The 18,568-nt window shown below is 36.3% G+C and overlaps 1 long non-coding RNA gene across 1 annotated transcript in view; it reads left to right on the plus strand.

The window, feature by feature from the left end:
• LOC107755237 (uncharacterized) overlaps nucleotides 1-18,260 on the plus strand; it is a 69,972-nt gene extending 51,712 nt beyond the window's left edge. Inside the window, exon 3 of the long non-coding RNA XR_001641671.1 lies at nucleotides 18,213-18,260. This is a non-coding gene — a long non-coding RNA (uncharacterized LOC107755237). The remainder of the gene's footprint in view (nucleotides 1-18,212) is intronic.
• The last annotated feature ends 308 nt before the right edge of the window (nucleotides 18,261-18,568 follow it).

The following is an 18,568-nucleotide window of genomic DNA, read 5'->3' on the forward strand; positions in this document are numbered from 1 at the left end:
AAACATTGTCATAAATTCGTTGTATTCCCATTTGTAAAATAGCCAAAAAAAATAATTGTTGTAGGTTAACCCGATCTCATGAAAGTGCGTAGTATAGCATGATTTTCTGCTTCTATTTGGCGTAATATTTCTATGCAGAAATTGACTTTGGCATGCAAAAGACTGATAAATTCATAATTAATGGCATGGCTGGGCCAGTCGACAGAAATACGGGACAAACAGGCCCATAATAACTGCTGAAATGTTTGCGGTGCAAATCTCAGATCAGTCTGAGCGCTCATGGTACTCACAGTGCGTACAGCCGTACACCTGCAGGCGCCACTGACTCAGACGGCTGTCGTGGTAATAAACACCGTAAACAACAACCGTTCGCGTGTCAGCGCTTAATGCGCATATCCTATATGAAAAGCATTTTAGGGGGCCCTTGGCTTTTGGGGGCCCAAGGCGGTCGCCTACCTTTGCCTAATGGGTAAGTCCGCCCCTGCCCATAAATATCAACCTCTACACACCGAGCTGCTTGCCAACAAGCCACTTGTTAAGTCAATGCATAAGCAGCCAATCAGTGCACATGTTCACATATGCTGCATTGAAATGAACCAAAAGCCACAAGCTCAGTGATTTATGCACATAAATATCACATTGCTGCACAATTATAATAGATCCATGAGGAAAGATTCAGTGGCTTTTGACCTCAACAGGTCAAGTTCAGAGGTGCTGGGGATGATGCACTCCAATTATTTCCATGCCTGCAGGGAACATCAAAACACACGCACATGGCATCAGTCCTTCCATTTTCCTGTTTAGTAACAGTGGGCGGCTAGCGGCCTGTTTTCCTGCACCCACCTACTCCCTTTATCCACCTTTTCCCAGCATCCCTAGGAGGCCACCGCTGATGAAGTCATGTGGAATGAGTGAGTCACTGTCTGTATGCGCTTGTAGGTACACAATGCCATTTAATCTGGAGGGGGTCGTATCAATGTACACTATACAAACGGTTTCTTTTTTTACAACAAAGATCTTCACTGCATGTTGATCCTACGTGCTGTGATCAAGTTACATCACAATGTTTTTTTGTGTGTTATATATTTTTAGAAAGGATGTTTTAAGGAAGTGTTTCTCAATCCTGGTCGTGGAGGACTCCCAAAACTGTACATTTTGAATGCCTCCTTTGTCAGACGTACATATTTCATGTCCTGGAGTTTCTTCTGATGAGCTGAGTCAGGTGTGTTTAATGAGGAAGACAAAATGTACAGTGTTGGGGGTCCTCCGGGACCAGGATTGAGAAACGTTGTTTTAAGCTATTGATGTAATTCTTAGTTATTCTAACTAAGGTCAGAGATTCATGTAAGTGTAGTTACCAAACATTTCTTTCTTTTTCCTGAAATTGCTAGCAATGCATAATATATTACAATTTTGGCCAAAACCAGTAGGTTGATAATTCGCTTTATGTTATGGACAATATTAAAATTCTATATTATTTTGTCTAATTACATAAAAAAATGAAGCCAGTAATTCTAAATGCTACAACTGAGTTTAAGCATCACAGCATTATAATATACAATATGAAAAATGAATCTCATTTTGAGATATAATTGAATTGAATTGAATTGAACGCCTTTATTGTTATTGTATTTTTCTGCATACAACGAAATTAGGAGCACTGCTCCTGACTGTGTTGTGTTAGAAAAACAAACATATAACCACAGACAATAAGACTGTACAGTACAATTTTACAAGTAAATACAACAAGTGACTGAGTCATGATATTCACATTGAGCAATCTGAGTAAAGTGACCATTTATAGTATTGCACGTTGGCCTTCACATTGATATGCACAGTAAGTTTATACAAAAGTACAATTTAAATGGAATGAGTAACTGATTAATAAAGATTACATTTAATAGTGTAATTAAATTATTAGTGTTTTTAAAGGTTAAGTAAATATTAGATGAGGGCAAAGGTAATCTAAATGTAAAAATAGGGGCAATTAGTATGTACAATTAAAAGTCAAATATCAACACTACAGAAAGTAAATCACCTGAAAATATAATTTAATATAGTACCAATTTTTACTAATATACTGTAAACTGTTCAAAAGTTTGGTAGATAAGAAGTCTTCTGTGCTTACCAAGGTTGCTTTTACATGTATTTGATAAAAAAAAAAAAGTCATAGTATTAAATATTATTACAATTTAAAATAACAGATTTCTATTTTAATGTGTTTTAAATGTATTTTATTCCTGTTATGTCAAAGCTGAATTTTCAGCATCATTACTCCAGTCTTCAGTGTCACATGATCCTTCAGAAATCATTCTGATATGCTGATTTGCTGCTCAAGAAACATTTTTTTTAATTATTATCAATGTTGAAAATGTTGTGCTGCTTAATATTTTGTAGAAACTATGATACATCTTTGCAGGATTCTTTGATGAATAGAAAGTTTAAACAAACAGTATATATTTCTTTGCTGGATAAATGTATTAATTTCTTTTTTTTAAAAAGTGAAAAAGTGAAAAGTGATCTTAGTCATCCCAAACTACTGTACAACTTTAAATTATAGGTTTTGTCAGAAGAAACAGTGTCTTTGTTTACAATGTACACAAATAGTTTGATTGTTGCAATAATCAGGGCAAGGAATTAATAGATAAGTATATTTACATTAAATCTTCCACTGTCACGGGTTGCTACTGTGAGGAGCACGGAACGAGGAAACCAGGAGTACAAACCAAGGAGTTTTTCAATCGCAGGGAATCACATGTAGCACTAGGGAGTTGACAAACACGTACAGTGATACAGTGAGCTGGCACTGGAGTGAGTTTTGGGAACAAAAACTTTCAAAAAACGGGAAAAAAAAGAAACGAGGAGAAGGGGCGCTGCTTACTTTTGTTTTCTGGGTCAGGTATTCTGTCACGGGTTGCTACTGTGAGGAGCACGGAACGAGTACAAACCAAGGAGTTTATTTCAATCGCGGGGAATCACACGTAGCACAAGGGAGTTGACATAAACAATACCAGACAACACTAACTAAAAGGACTCAGACTTTTAAACACAGGATGACGAGGGACTAAGGAGACACACCTGGAATCATTGGAAATTAAACATGGGAAACACCTGGGATGAAATTAACAGAATACGCGGGAGACAGAAACTGGGTCACAGAAAAACACACACAAAACACGGGACAGAGTCTGACATCCACCTTGTTTCTATTACTGACAGTTATTTTACAATTACTGGTTATTTAAACAGTTTATGTGAGCTCTAGCTTAAATGCATTACACTTTTGCATGTAAAAGCAGCCAATGCTATAGGAAACAGAGAGAGCAAAATGGTAGTCAGGTGAAAGCCTCTTGGTGTGTTCGAGCGGATTCCTTGTGTAATGGGCCATACTCCTGGTCTGTAGTGTTGTAGGGTCTCCCCTGGGTCTGATGATTGGCTGCTGCTGTTGTTTCTCCTGTGTGGTGCTGTCAATATAGCAGAGCGGGAGGCTTTGACATTGATGGGTACGTAGTCGGCCCAATCAGTGGTAATTGCAACTTTTGTGCATCCGTGGGCAACCCGTATGGAGTCTTTGAGCGCTGTGAGTCACTACGTGCAGAAAGCACAATATACAGGAAATAATTTTGTTACTTCTGAGAGACCAATCACTCTAAAAATAGACATATAATTATCATTATGAAAAGGAATTGTGTTTATTATTCTCAATAATTATGGCACTGATTAGCAGTGTTGGGCAAGTTACTCTGAAAATGTAATCAAATTACTGATTACTGATTACTCCTTTTAAAAGTAATCACGTTACTGTACTGATTACTTTATTTCAAAAGTAATTAGTAATTAGTTACATTACTAGTTACGTTACTTTTTTCTCCTTCTGCATACGCTTGCACATGTTATTTATATTAGTTAATGTTGCTTTTGTGCAATAGATGAATAACAATTTATTTGTTTTAGATATTTTATGTTTAGATATTTCTATTTTGCGGGAGTCCTGTGAATCATTTTATTCTCCAGCACACATACGAGAGTCTACCCGCCCGCACCAGCACTCGCCTATCTTGTCCCATGCCGCACTCTGTTGCGTGGGGTCTCGCGGGAGAGCAGGTCTCTAATCCACTGGCACTTGACTGGACAGTGCATATGCTACATCCTTTTTACAATCTCTAGATTATAAAACACTGCATTCTGTCAGCAATGTAACGCGGCAGTAACGTATAGAGACTTCGGCTTGTAACTATACTCTAATTACTATTTTGAAAATTATAACGCGTTAAATTACTCCTTTACTAAAAAAGTAATCAAATTACAGTAACATGTTACTAAGTAATGCTTTACTGCCCAACACTGCTGATTAGGCCATGTGGTTATTAGCATGTTTGCATGAGTACGATGCATTGGAATTGAATATCAGCCAGAAAGTGTTCATTCTCAATGAATGTTATTGTGGTGGCAGGATTCTCTGTTTCTGTGTGTGGCGGCTCATCAGTCTTTGTCAGAGGCACACTGGAGTGAGTTGAGATCTGCGGAGCACACGTTTAGCGAGGCTCATGAAAGGAGGGTCTCTCTTTGAAGAACACAGGATTTGGAACATTTAGATGACTGTTGTGATTGCAGAGGAATATCAAAAACAAGGGAAAAGAGAAGGAAGTGAACAAGTGAAGCCGCATGACAGCAGGCTGAGGGAGAGTGGGCCTGTTCGGGAACACATAGTGCTTTGAGAAAGCTCTCATCTGTCAACGGTGAAGAGAGAAGGGGGAAGAAGGGAAAGAGAGAGGGAAGTTTATGTGCTCTGAATTACTTAATGCAATAAACCAGGACTAGAAAGCCTTTCTGCCTCCATTGCTTTCAGAGTCTGGTAAAGCAATAATGCATTCAGAAGGTGTCCTATCTAACTTTGATTTAATGGAGATTGTCAGAGTTCATCACTTTAGTTTCCTCCATTCTCATATCCTATTCCTCTCTGTCTCGTTCTCATAAACTTACTTATGCTTGTTGAAAAGACCTGTGTATGTTGGGTTTTGGATGCTGGTTTGCTGGTACAAATATCAAGCGGCAACCTCCCGCTCTCTCTCGTGAAGCCAACAAGGAAGTGACTTAAACTGTAATTCATCAACTGGCCGCTAGAGGCTGGCTGCAAAAGGGAGTCAATCCCATAGACTCCCCATGTTAAAATGCCCAACTTTACAGCAGAAAAAAACATGTTTACAGCCTGGTTCAAAAAATTATTTTGGTCTATATAGCTAATTTTGCCCTTCATGACAACTGTGAGGGGGGTGAATTTTTGTATAACTCATCCGTTTAAATTATATTAAGCCTTAAAGTTCTGCATAATTAAGGGGTGGCCACTTGAGTGACAGGTGGATTGCCGCTGCTGTCACCACCGTCGAGCTAGGTGGGCGTGGCTTCAGCAACCTGTTCCCGCCTCTTTGCCCATTTTCGATTATCCGGGAGTGACGCGTGGTGACGCGCTGCCAAGATGGCGACGGCCGCCTCCGTCCACTTTGAGCTTCAAAAACGCTCTTTGGAAATCTACGGGTGACGTCACGGACACTACGTCCATGTTTTTATACAGTCTATGGCAAATATAAGAACTGTTCAGTTTCTTTGGGGAACCCAGAATGGGTTTTCTGTGGCATTGCTCTAAAACCCCCTATTTAGAACACCTTATTTTTAAAAGTAAAGCTGGTTTTTGAAAAATGGTCGCTTGTCAACCAACACTGACCAGCTTGAACCAGCTAAAACCAACTATCATGTTCCAAAATACAGCTGCCAGCGTAAGATTGGTTTTCCAACAGACTCAAACAGCCTGGACCTGCACAGATCACATTCTGTTTATTACTTCACTGCATGGTTTATGTATTTGTGAAAGACCATTGTGAATAAACAAATCTGTCTGCATGTATTATTTGTATATTTTGATGGGGACATTTGACACTTCTATTCTGAAACACCTTTCGAGTGCTTTCAGTTTATTTCCCATGGTCAGCTCTAATGGCATTAGCATGTGCTGCTGGCACAGAAGCTAGACAGGAAACACAATGCAGGTAATTTACCACCATGAGAACCGAAGCAGGAGCTCAACACAGGCTGCGGATGCAGCAACCAGTTGATAAGCCTGTTCTTTTGTCACAGATAAACTCCAGGACACCTACATTAACCTCTGTTGTAGCCTTAGAGCTGCCCGAGAAACACACTCATATCTGTGCTTCACACACTTACTGCATGACTCAATGCAGAGATATAGCACTCAGCATCTTTATCTGTGTAAAAGAGCTACTATGCAGCCTATAATGCAGCTTTCACTGTATGGCTATTGCCAATTTCAGTGCCAACTGAAATATATATAAATATATAATCCAAACAGTCCTGTTCAGACTGATCTATCTGTCAGTTATAGTATACAGTTTATAGTATACACTAATGTTTGAAAGTTTGGTGTTAGTAAGATTTAATTTTTTTGTATTGAAAGAAATAAATACTTATTTCAGCAAAGGTTGCATTAAAGGGATAGTTCACCCAAAAATGAAAATTTGATGTTTATCTGCTTACCCCCAGGGCATCCAAGATGTAGGTGACTTTGTTTCTTCAGTAGAACACAAATTATGATTTTTAACTCCAACCGTTGCAGTCTATCAGTCGTATAATACATGGTAATGGTAACAAAATCTATGAGAGTAAAAAAAAACATGCACAAACAAATCCAAATTAAACCCTGCGGCTCGTGACGACACATTGATGTCCTAAGACATGAAACGATCGGTTTGTGTGAGAAACCGAACAGTATTTATATCATTTTTTACCTCTAATACACCACTATGTCCAACTGCCTTGAGCGCGCGCACGGCATCCGATGCGTGAGGTGTGTACGCGCTCTGGCGTAGTTTACGCAAGCGCCGGAAGTGATCTCTCGCACGTATACGTCACTCATTGTTTACACAGTGCACAAACATTGTAGGTACGACGGCTAATCAAAATGGTACTTACTTGCGCTTATCCGGATTGTTCAAACCGACTTAAAACTAAAAGATTACGTTCTCTCGCGCGAACTCATTCGGGAGTGGTGACTTTCCACGTATTCCCAACTTCTGAGCCTGCTCCCTTTAAATTGATCAAAAGTGACAGTAAGGATATTTATAATGTTATAGAAGATTTCTATTTCAAATAAATGCTGTTCTTTCCTGAAATACTGAAGAAAAAAACTGATTCATGGTTTTCACAAAAATAAGCAGCCCAGCTGCTTTCAACACTGAAAATAAGAAATGTTTCTTGAGCACCAATCAGTATATTAGAATGATTTCTGAAGTATGCATGTGACACTGAAGACTGGAGTAATAACAGCTTTGCCATCACAGGAATCATTTTAATATTTATTAAAATAGAAGACAGTTATTTTAATCTGTAAAACATTTTTCTGTTTTTACTGTATTTTTAATCAAATAATTGCAGACATGCTCAAAAAAATAAAATAAAAAAATATCTAAATAAATAAAAAGTGCAAAAAGTTTATAGTAGGCATATTCTTACTTACATCTTTGCTAAAAACAAATAAAATATTATTTTTATTTATTTTGTTTAAAGATGTTTTTAAACAAGACAAAAATACTTGTCAGTACTTGATTACACTGAAAATTAATTTTTATGCAGAGTATATATTACAGACATTCAGATCTGAGAGTTATCACATAACAGTTTTATTTAAATGCATCATTTCCATGTTTCCTTATGGGCTTCTTACTGCCTCCTTTGAAGGATGAGTGCATTTAGAGTGAAACTGAATTATGCCACTTTTCATTGGCCAACTCTGCGTGTTTCTAAACAGAGCTAAATTTGATTTACTGTTTGTAAATAATTTTGTTACTACACCATTCTCATATTTCTAGTTTACCATGACAAAGATTCACAGACACCCGGCAACAGTCTGCGTGGAAAATGCTGCATTTCTTCGCTAGGAAGTGCCAACAAACTACTGCTATATTTGCCAAGTTAACTAGTGTGTTTTACAGTACATTTCCGAGTTCATTTTATGGCACATTAGCTCTACTTGCACCTGATAAATTCAACATTATTCTAGCTTTAGTATCACTTAATTTATCTCTCACTTTATCACTGGGTCTCTATTCTAATATCTGCTACAGTACATGTCAATAGTGTTCACAGTCTTTGAGCCCTGAATAGAATAGAATAGAATAGAATAGAATGATCCAGCATTCATAAAATGTTCCCCTGCATTACTGTCACATACTTTAGTAACTGAATGAACCCCTGCTGCATATGTGAGTGACATGAACATTGCTGGAAATAAATGGAGATATGTGGACTATAAAATAAAATAGTCACTTACATGCATTTTTTTTTCTTCAATTCCCATGCTGCTTTTTCACATTTGTGTCCACCTTACTGAATAAAACATTATCTGTGCTCTCATGGGATTCACCTTGCAACAGGCCAGTAGTTCTGTCTGGTTCGGATGTGAATTGGTTATAGAGAAGACTAGACTTATGGACAATCAGACAGTAATGAGATGGTTTGGGACAATCTTGCTTACATTGGGAACTGATTAAGGCAGTTTTGAATACTAACAAGGGAATCAAATAGCATAATTAATGTCACTGCAGCATAGGAGGATCCATCAGATTTAAATTAGACTTTGGGTTGAGACGTTGTGACATGCTAAACTACAGACTACAGTAGCCCATGACCGACATGGTCCGAGTGTGTCCTCTCGCTCTGGTGAGCTGGGTAAATGTGGCCTCTTTGAAGTGGCTGAGCAGGTTTGTGTGACTGTTATTTGCTTTGAGTGGTGTCTTATTACAGACTCGGAGCCTCTCATCTGCTGCTGAGGAATTATACCTGGTTACTGGACACAAATGACACAGCCACACTTTTGAAGGAGAGAGTTTTCTGGTTAGTATTAGATATAAAGTAAGTAAAGAGAAACTTGCAATTTTTTAGTCAAGCGTGTAGTTTATAGGTCCTGTTTATGCAGCTAGGTTTTCAATTGACCCTTCGCAAAAATCCACCCCCCTTCATTACAGTTGCTATGCCCAACAAGCCATGGCGCTCTCACGCCAAAAATACATCACGGAGCAAAGAGGAAACTGACAACATGCCAAGAGACAAGACAGAGCAGGTCACTTTTGATATAAAACAAAGTCTCAACTTTCAAATTTAGTCATTTTTTTAAGAAATTCAAACAATAAATACCGTTTTGTGGCTCTTTAATGTGTCGTTACAGAACGCTGTAGTGCCTCAGTTCAAGCAGCACGTGAACCGATAATCTCTTCCTCTTTACTAGTTTTAGCATGAAATAAACATGAATGAACATCAGAAGGTATCGCGTTCAATAACGGAATGACGTCAATACACACCATTTTTTAAGTTCACGTCCACCGACATTAATCAACTCCACTGTCTGGTTTGTTTGTTGAACAAAATGGCAGATTCTGCATTATGATTGGTCAGATCGCCTGTCAATCAAACTCCCTGCGAAGGATCAATTGATGCAAAAAAAAAAAGTGGAAGTTAATAAGTATTATTTATATAATGAATATTTTAAATGAAATGCTGATTAATTAAATGGTTCACAATAAATTGCATTTTAAAGGGGTCATATGATGCGATTTCAATTTTTCCTTTCTCTTTGGAGTGTTACAAGCTCTTGGTGCATAAAGAAGATCTGTAAAGTTGCAAAGACTAAAGTCTCAAATCCAAAGAAATATTCTTTATAAAAGTTAAGAGTCAGCCACGTTACTTTTTCTTATTTGTAAGTCGCTTTGGATAAAAGCGTCTGCTAAATGACTAAAAGTAAAGTAAAGTAAAAGTAAATAGACAAAATAATGTTCTTTTTAGCAACATCATATGACCCCTTTAATAAATAATAATAAAGAGCTAAAATTAAGACGATTTAAAATATTACACTATTTTGAAAGCCAAGTGCCATTTAATTTATTTAAAATCTATTTTTAAATGTTTTTGAAAGAAGTCTCATGCTCACCAAGGCTGCGTTTGATCAAAAATACAGTAAAAACTAACATTGTGAAATATTACAATTTAAAACGGCTGTTTTCATTCTAATACAATGATTTGGTGCTCAAGAAAAAATATTTTTGTGTACATTAATTTTTTTCAAAAGAATAGCAATGAAATAGAAATCTTTTTGTACCAATGTAAACGTCTTTACTGTCCCTTTAAATAAATAAATAAATACATTCACATAATTGACAGGCCTAATTCTGATATACCTCTTTTTCTTCTGACACATGGGGCAACTTTTTGGCTTTAGGAAAAAAAAACTTCTTACTTAAAAAAAACTGAATGTGAAAACAGCATTCAGCATGATTTATACGATCCTTTACATTTCAGTCAGCACAAACATCACACACACACTCCGGAAGCATTACTGTGATTTTAGCAAATGGCTGCAATATAACAAAGAGTGATAAATATATTCACATAATTGACATGCCTAATTCTGATATACCTCTTTTTCTTCTGACACATGGGGCAACTTTTTGGCTTTAGGAAAAAAAAACTTCTTACTTAAAAAAAACTGAATGTGAAAACAGCATTCAGCATGATTTATACGATCCTTTACATTTCAATCAGCACAAACATCACACACACACTCCGGAAGCATTACTGTGGGGTTCCCTGCTGCTGCCTCCACAGAGCTGGAGTTTATTTCACTCAGGTCCTGTGAATGTAGGAGAAAGAGGGGGTCGAGAGGCATGCAGACAGAGAGATGGCAGGTGCTTCTCCTCAGCCCTGGCCCCTCTCTTTGAGGATTCCATCACTTAAAAGAGCAGCTGTCTCGTTCCTCTCGTACCCCCACTGCATGATCTCACTACCAATCTCTGTTGATCATTCCTTATCACAACCGCCTTTAAGCTTTTTTGTTAAGACCTTCCTGCGTTTATTCAGAATTGACTCAGAAATCATATCAGCCTCATTTAAGGTTGTGAACAACTCCCATCACCGTTACGCAATCACATTCCACACCAGCTCTCATCAGACGTGCCAGCTTCCAGTGCTCACCGTTCAATTATCCTGTATTTCCAGAAGTAAATAATGAAATCTAATCAGCCAAGAGACAATAAGTACTAAGTACTACCATGGCAAGATGGTCTTTTTTATTTTAATAGAAATCATTATCCCATTTCTATTTCCTTAAAAAGGTGATTTGCAACTTTAAAGCTCAGTATATTTTTTTGTCTGAGACCAAAATTATAATAAAAACAATATAACATGATTATAATAAATAGTAAAATATATATATTTTTATATTATTTCTTTTGTAATTTATTTTCTTTTTAAAGAACTGCAAGTGTGAAGAAATGGCTGTTCAAGAAGTACATTAGCAAAATAGTTTGGAAAAAGTCTAAGACAACCATTCCACAGCACATTAAACACAGATAAATACATATTTGACTCTCATGAATCCCCACCCATGACTAAGTCATGCCAGCTGTTATTGATCAGCTTTCATATAGTTTCACGGTTTGACTACACACATAAAAGCCTGAGCAACTCTTTCACATCCCACTCACTGCATTGTTTATTTGATTTTGCATGAGTGAGTTCAAATACAATTAGATTAGAGTCTAGACTGATAGACATATTAAGTCCTTTGATGGTCAACTGACTTTGTCGCCTCCAAACAAAACATATTTAGCATATCTAATTCAATTTGATGGGCCTTTTCCTCCACTGAGTGTGTTTAATCAGAGCAGGTGCCTCACTGAAATAATGAAGGCATTTTTCCATCAAAAGTTTACCAGAAAGTTTGCAACAGTGTTACACGGACAAAACAAACAAACAAACAAACAAACAAACAAAAAAAAACATGGAACATATGTTGCAGGCATTCTTTATCCCTTCTGTCCCCAACTCACTGTTTTTTTTATTTTCTTTTTTCTTTTTTAAACATAGGCTACACATTTTATTCATGATGCTAGACAAGTGATCAGAACTTCACGTATTCTTCAATTTATGTGTATTATTATTAATTATTAATAATAATTCAGTAAATATTTGTAATATATTGTGTTTTATTGTTAATAACGACAACAACATACCGTTATTGTTATATTGTTATTAGGATTAATTATATTAATTTATTAGTACTTTCTAATAAAATGTAAACAGTAATAAATAGAAAATATTTTACTACTACTACTAATTTATTATTTTAAACAGGAAAATAAAATTTATGTTATTTACTATTAATTAATACTATTTGATTATAATTATAATTACTATAATAATAAAAATGATGATGACTTTATTAATACTAAATCAGTAAATATTTTTAATGTATTGTGCTTTTATTTATTTACACTGTTTTTTATTTATTTATTTATTTAATAAATTGTGTTTTTTTTTTCCATTATTTCTAGAAACAGCAAGATTATTATTATTATTATTATTATTATTACTATTAGGGTTAATTGTATGACTTCATTAGTAATAAGTAATACAATAGTAAATAGTAGTACATTGTAAATATTTTAATTCAACTTACTATGTTTTTTCTCTCAACTAAATAGGTAAATATAAGTACATGGGCAACTGTGGAAAAAGAATAGCCAGCAAGTCTGACAAAACCACACTGGCCATTCGTCTGACCATAGGCAGTGTGAAACCAGTGTAAAAAAATAGGTTAAAAAAATAGTATTTTTACCATTATGTTTGGTTTTGCTAGTAGTAGCCTACTTTAAAATCATTCAGCCACCAGCCACTTTAAAATCATTATTTAAAGACCTAAAAAAAAGTCCTTCTCACATTCCATTAGTTGGTTTTAAAGTCTGCCATTTTAACCACTCCCCAGTGGAGACTCGTCAGTCATTCTTATAAATGCACATGCTTGATACATGACAGCAATTAATGTCTTCTGGTGTTTTCAGTGAATCAGTGCTGGGTTGTGGATGTATAGGGGGCCAGTCAAGGCGCAGACACAGTGCTGTTGGCCCGCAATATTGGCATTGTGAGAGCTCCTGAATAGGGCCATCTGCCCCGGTGCCTGCTGATGGCTGTCTTGGCTGGTTGTTCTTGAACAATAAGGACATGAGGACTGGCTTTGTGGCCAGGCATCAGGCTGGACAATAGGAGAGAAGGGAGGAATAGAGGCAAGCTAGCAGAGGCCCGGTCTGCAGGCACACTCTGTAAACACTCATTCTAACAAGCCCCTCATAGACAGATTATCACGGCAGGCGCGAACAATGTCAACAATGCTAATTATCCCAAGTTGTATGCACCAAACATTCACAGTTGTCTTCCTGGAGACATACGTACATACAGCACACACAGACAGAGCGCAAACTATCTCCAGCTAATTATTACACCCACATTAATGGATGCCATAAATTTGCACATATGCAAAACAGAAAGGCCATTATCAATCGTAGAACAACTGGTGTGAGATACTGGGGATCTTATGGTGATCTGACGTCAGGTTCAGTTGTCTTTACACCTGATATTAACGTATGTTTTGAGTGATTCAATCACAAGTGGTTAGCAGTGAAAACCACTCAAATTAAATCTAGAGGTAAGTGAAAATTTTTCAAAAAATGCTATTCTTTTGAACTTTTCTGTTCATTAAAAAATCTTTAAAAAAAAAAAATCACAGATTCCACAAAAATATTAAGCATCGCAACTGTTATACTGATAAGGTCACACTTTATTTTAAGGTCCAATTCTCGCCATTAACAAACCATGAACCACGACTTTTGCCTCAATAAACTCCTAATTGGCTGCTTATTAATTGTAAGGTAGTTGTTAAGTTTAGGTATTGGGTATATTAGGGATGTAGAATATAGTCATGCAGAATATGTGCTTTATAAGTACTAATAAACAGCAAATATGTTAATAATAGGCATGCTAATAAACTACTAGTTAATAGTGAGAATTGGTCCCTATACTAAAATGTTACCATAGATAATAATCAGAAATGTTTCTTGAGCAGCAAATCAGCATATTAGAATGATTTCTGAAGGATCATGTGACACTGAAGACTGGAGCAATGGTGCTGAAAATTCAATTTTGCATCACAGGAATAAATTAGTTTAAAATATGTTAAAATAGAAAACACTTATTTTATCGTAGTTATATTTCAAGATAATTCTGTATTTACTGTATTATTGATAAAAAAGCAGCTTTGGCAAGCATAAAGACACACACACACACACACACATACACTTTAGAGCACTTTAGAGAGCTTGTATACTAAAATCCTGCTGGGAATACAGTTTGCTTTATACTTTATGTTGGGGGTATTGGGACAGGAGGGTCAACTGCCTCAATCTGCATGCTGGTTATGGCTGTTTGCCTTTACTGCTGAATTATGAATGTGTGGGAGATGAATTTTTCATCGGTCTCTTAGCAGGAGCCTTAGGCGGCAGGGGAGGAGTGATAGTCATGTGACAGTGGTTGACTCATCTCTAATTGATGTAGTTGTTTGGCAGCTCCTATAGACAGATAGCAGGGTCATTGAGGAGGTGGGGTTTGGATTTGAACCCATTTTTGGAACATGGAATTATTACCATTTAGAATATGAATTAGTGGTCGCCACAATGAACTAATTATGAGAAGTCAAACTGTTTAGACTTCAATAATTAGAATTGGCTATGATGATGATAATGATTATAACTAAGCAGCCAAGACTTTGGAATATGTAGTGATATTATTTAGTGATTTTTCTTTTAATTTTTTTGAAAATTGTGCAAAAATTGTACCTTTAGGGGTACAACAGCTTGTCACTGTGGCAGTACCCTCTACGTTTACATGCAACTAAATAATCAGATTGAAGGCTCAATCAGAATGAAAACCCTTCATGTAAACACCTTAAAGGCAGAGTAAGTGATTTCTGGTAGCCAATGTTGATATCAATTGAGTTTGAGTTCTTTTCCTCTAAAGGTTTCATAATAGTATTGTACCATAAGAGTACATATTGCTACCTTAAGGATACATAATTACTGCTATAAGGTACTAATGTATTGTACCCCTAAAGGTACGATTTTTGCTCATTTTTTCTGACACTGTTATTTTTCATCATTTTCCTTCTTGAACCTATTTGAATTATTCAGTTGTTTTACTGATAAAACAACAATAAAGTTAGTTCAATTGATTTTAAAAACTTGAATTTAATTAAAAGTCACTCAGAGACAGTTTTTAGCTCGTTTGGTGTGTGTAGGTTATGTAAACAATATGCCACGCTGTGCCCCCCACAAAATAAGCATTTTTTATATATTTTAGAAATAAGTGTCAGGGGAAATTATGGACAATTATAATTTTCGTCATAGTCATTGTGCCAGTTTAAGGTGACAATTACTGGCATACAAATCCTGTAGTGTAAATTCTAAATAAATCCCATTCGTTCCTCTCTGGGGGGCCCGGCCTGCTGGACTCTTATGAGTGTGCTTGTTTTGCAGGATGGAGGGATCATGTCTGGAAAAAAAAAGACTAAAAGAAAACATTTGAGTCTTTTTTTAAAGAAGACTTTAAAATGACAAGTCCTTCAGTATGTCCTGATTCATCTTCCAACAACAACAACAACAAAAACTATGGTTAGGTGTCCTGACATGTCACTTCCTGTGAAGAGTTCTTGAGCAAAATAAATTGCGGTCACTGACCAAACTCACCAACCACAAGCATTATTCCTCACACACTCACACAAACATACACACATATTTTGCAAGCACCTTGTTCTCCAGTGACTAATAACCAGAACAACATCAAGAGCAATTAGGATGATTGACGGATGCCAATAGCCTCTTGTCTGGCATTTCAGTTGAATTAATTCCATTGTTTAATCATGCACAAGATTTAATCTTCGGACTTCAGTTGTATTTTTAATGGAAGGTGGAGGTCCAGAACGGCTGCATTCTTTAGAGCGGCTCGTTGTCGTTGCTTTGATTAGATCATTATTACAGCCCATTGAACGCGAAGAAAAAAAATCACGCCAACAGAACAAACTTTAATGGCACTTTGTAAACAGCGTGCAGGTCTAGCCTGCTTTGACTATTGACGAGTTGACTGTGTTGTCATTATGTTGTCAAGCTGCCATGGTGAAAAACCATGTTCCCTTTTAGTGGTGTGTAAGTGAGGGAGATGTGTATTCCCAGAATAGACATGAATCTCCGACATATAGAGCCGTTTGCTCACACTGCGACTCTTAATTATTTCCATTTGCTGAAATGATCAGGCTCTGACCAATGCATGTGTGCCTTTTTTCCCCGCCACTGAACAACCGCTTTTATTGTACCTCCAGCACTTTTATTATTATTTTTTTACATTTGTTTTTATTTTTTGTATTTTTATTTTTTTAAGACTGGCTGAGATCTTCACCATTAATTATTATGACTGTTTGAGAGGTGCAATGAATAAATAAATTATTGAAGTAAATAATCATGTTTTTTTATGTGGAATTACAAGAAACTTACTAACCACATTTTTTTATATTTAAGGTGACAAAAAAAGTAACAGTAAAATCAGGTATAATAATAATAAATTAGGTAATTTCATAATAATGATAATAATAATAGTTATTATTATTTTTAATAATAATAATAATGATTATTATTATTATTATTAATAATTCATAATTACATCATGGCATAATAATAATAATAGTTGTTATTGTTGTTTATTTTTATTATCATACTTTTAATATTTATTTTTGGGCATCTTTTCAAATGTATAGATGTTTTATCCATATGTCAGACCCAGACTGTCAATTACCCATTAAATTAATCAAATATTTTTAGCAGTCATTTAGCAGTCATTTAGCAGACGCTTTTATCCAAAGCGACTTACAAATGAGGACAATAAAAGCAGTCAAAACTAACAAAAGAGCAACAAGACAAGTCTCGGTTAGCCTAACGCAGTACACGTAGCAAGGTGTATATATATATATATATATATATATACATACATACATATATACATAATACGCCGTTCACTTGCAGAACGCAAGCTTCTAGAGGGCACATAACTCTGAAGTAATGAATTTAGGTAAATGGGTGCAGAGCCAGTGGTGGTTTTGTAGGCAAACATTAATGCCTTGAAATATGAATTATTATGTTTAGAACTATGATAATCTAATAACCAAATTAATAACCAAGTTTTATCAAAAGTAGTACGTACTTGATTACCAAGGAGACAAAGGTACTTGAAATGTAAGACGTGTGATTCATGAAGAAAAAACAATGTACATCTCTTTTGTGAACATAAAAAATTTATTATGTGCCAATCATGCTGTAAATCTGTCAAATTAGATTGGAATATGTTTAATTGAGTGTATTTTTTAGGTTGAAATCAACCTTAACAAGACTAAGAATAAGTAATGTTATTCCAAAAATTCCATACAATCTATCCAGTATGAAAGTGTGCACTTGAAACGCATCTGATAGTGTCAGTGTTGTCATAGTGCGGCTGTGTACAGTATCGTCTGCAGCAAGCACAAGTCCTTGTCTCTGTATATAGGACATCTCTGATCCCGGTGTGATTTGTAGACAGCAGAGGGGAGGAATGGCACTGTAACTGTGGTAAAGGTAGCGCTGGCTCTCTGTTTCTCAGCTGGAGTGATCTCCCACTGCGGAGCGCTGGAGGAGGCCTGAGAGGCAGGCAGCAGCGGCCCACTGTGAGGCTGCCTCGCCAGGAAACATTCACTAAAAAGGCCTGTCAGTCTCCACTTTAACAGCCTAACGTAGAGAATGTCACAGTGTGTGAACGGATATAAGCGTTATCATTTTGTAGATTCATTCCACCCACACATACTGACATTTTATCTTTTTTAAAAATCACAAGACGCAAAAACTACTGACATGAACAGCATAATGGCAGTTGGTAAAATCAGATTTGTTGGATTTGTTAACTTTCACATTTGCCTTACTGAAAGAAGATGATTTTATTCTGGGCTGTTCATATACCGAGGAAATGTGTGCATAGACAACAAAATTAGCCCGTGACGTTTTGCTGTAGAGAAACAGCACCACCTTGTGGTCACAATGATTTTGTTCCTCTTAAACAGTGAAACGTTTATGTACTGTAATTTAATATTGGAGGCATCATAACTTTGACAGAAACAATGTTTTTATATGTGACAATGATTTTTTTTTTAAACTGAGGGACTGGTGAGCTCTGTTTGTGTGAGTCTGTGTCTTTGCATGTGAGATCATATTTCTTTCTACACCACTGTTCATCTGTTTTTATTGTAGCTGTTTTGCAGCATCTTCTGCTGGTCTGGAGGATAATTATGCCCCGAGGAATGATTGAGGTAAATCTTCCTGTTACACTCATGCTTCCTTGAGGATCTTTGCAGTTACAAAACACACACCATCCAAAATCCACACAAGGTAATAATATCCCGATGTGCACATTACCTAAAACAGAGCTGCACTCAATATTATTTCCTCATTTAAAAAGTTGTAAACATGAAATCAACAGTACTCTTAAAGCCAAGATGCCTAAACCAAGGTTGGCCCATGATAAACGTTTATTTGGCCTGCATGCCATGCCATAACACAAGAAGAGGGGGGGAAACATGCCACTGAAGAATATCTTCAATTATAAT

The sequence above is a fragment of the Sinocyclocheilus rhinocerous genome, unplaced genomic scaffold, assembly GCF_001515625.1.
Source record: "Sinocyclocheilus rhinocerous isolate Xijiao unplaced genomic scaffold, SAMN03320098_v1.1 scaffold562, whole genome shotgun sequence".
NCBI classification, from domain to species: Eukaryota; Metazoa; Chordata; class Actinopteri; order Cypriniformes; family Cyprinidae; genus Sinocyclocheilus; species Sinocyclocheilus rhinocerous.